The sequence below is a fragment of the Lactuca virosa genome, chromosome 8 (assembly GCF_052849685.1).
Source record: "Lactuca virosa cultivar CGN04683 chromosome 8, Lactuca_virosa_CGN04683_v6, whole genome shotgun sequence".
Classification (NCBI taxonomy): Eukaryota; Viridiplantae; Streptophyta; class Magnoliopsida; order Asterales; family Asteraceae; genus Lactuca; species Lactuca virosa.
In genome coordinates, this window is record NC_136433.1 from 112817140 (window position 1) to 112819122 (window position 1983).

Below are 1983 nucleotides of genomic sequence, written 5' to 3' on the forward strand. Positions count from 1 at the left end.
AGATCATGATGTGGGCAATTCCTTAGTAAACCTTTATATCTCTCCCACGCCTAGTATAAGGACTCTCCAGCTTGTTGCTCAAAGTTTGCTATGGCTTTCTTCAACTTGGCTATCTTTGAAGGAGGGAAAAATTGATCAATGAATTCTTCCTTCATCTGGGTCCAAGTGGTGATGGATCCTGGAGGGAGTGATTTGAGCCGATCTTTCGCGGCTCCCTTAAATGTGACTGGTAGCATAGATAGCAAAACAGTGTCGCGAGCCACATTTGGGACATTGAAGTAGTTGGAAATGTCGTTGACCTCGTCTAAGTGCTTGTATGCGTCCTCGTGATCTTTCCCGTAGAAAGGGATCTCCTTAAGTTGAGCAAGTATGTGGCCCTTAAGTTCAAAGGTGGCAGTTGCGGAATCGGGGGTTGCATATGTCCCGGGCCGGTGTCTTGACGCATCCTTTTCTTCTATTCTCCCATGGGAACTTCATCGATGTTAGCCTTGGTGTTAGCTAGTTCGCCCTCTATGTCGCTTCCTCCTTCAGATTTGTTGTCTTCTTTTTCGGATTCGTACACGATATCGTCCTTGTTTGGGTCTTCGTCCGCCTCTATAAAGTTGCTGGATTCTCCCACTTTCTTGTCCTTTTTCTTACTAAAAACAGATTTTAGATTCTTCAATGGCGAATGCTTTGAGGTTGCGGTTTCTCCTACGGTTTTGCCTTTGTTTTTCTTCAAGGTCGCTTCCGGGTCTTCAAGTGGTGGAATCAAAGGTGTGCCTCCTCCTCTGGTCATATACGAACTGCAAACAAAAACAGAAAACACGCGTAAAAAGAACAAAAAATAAATTAAAAACGAAACTGGAAATCAGCTATGGACTCGCCGAGTAGCTTCGAGTGCACTCGGCGAGTTCAAGGCTAAAACAGAAAAAGTTTAATAAAAAATCTAAAACGTAAAAAAAATTTCAAACTTATCCTAATAACTAATTTACTAAAGCGGTAACTTTGTGCAAGAAGGATCTCACACAAAGGATCGATAACACTAGTAATCAAATTAAATTTTAGAACCGTTCCCCGGCAACGGCGCCAAAAACTTGATGTGTGTAAAACCAACTAGTTTTAATCCTACTTTTCTAATGTAAATTTGATACACAATAGGCAGTGTACCTGTCAATTGGTGGTATAATTTTTTAGTAAGCATGGTATCGAACTCAGGAAACGGCAAATTAAACTAACTACTAGTACTATCTAAAAAGCAAAAAATAAAAGGAAGGGTTTTCTCTAGTTTTGCAAGACTAGAAAACTTAAATGTCTAACTAAAACTCAAACAAAACAAATAACAGCTAGAGAGTAAAAATCAACTAAATTCAATGGTAAAGGAGACTTCTGTTTAGGTTTGACTCATTTGATCCTATGGTTGATTTTATGAAAAGTGCAATGAATTAATTCTTCTTTGGCTACCGATTAAGATGATTAGGTTCACGTTCGCTATTACTAGTCCTTAGAAAACAAATTAATCTAAGCAGTGGCCAGTTGTCTAAATTAATGAATTTCCTAGTTTATTTATTCAAGTTAAGTAAGACGTGTAGTGGTTAACTAAATTGGTCCTTCAATTAACCTCTTGCTGATGGTTCGTCACACAAGCTCACACATTAATTTTCCTATTCTCTATTAACCCTAGTTTCACGTTCGCTATTCCTAGGCATATAACAATCATATGAGATTAGCAATTAAGAGATGGTCATGCAACTTAATTACAGGTTAATTAACAGAAAATAGTCATAATTAACACATAAGGGTCTTTAACAAGCTTAGCAAAACCAATCACCAAATAAGAATAATCCAAATCATAAAATCAACACATAATCACAAAATTTGTCTTTCCTAAACAGAAGAAAATAGTCTTAGCTCATGATTACAGAAAAATCAAAGTCACAAACGAAATCTACTAATAAAAACATGGTTTAGACAAGAGATTGGGTAAGAGTAAACTTGATTTTT

General features: G+C 37.4%; 1 non-coding gene across 1 annotated transcript; it reads left to right on the forward strand.

Annotated features, from left to right (window-relative positions):
* Positions 1 to 107, forward strand: LOC145135360 (small nucleolar RNA R71). The gene has a single exon (XR_013719822.1). It is a non-coding gene; the product is annotated as a small nucleolar RNA R71 (small nucleolar RNA).
* Positions 108 to 1983: the final 1876 nt, after the last annotated feature.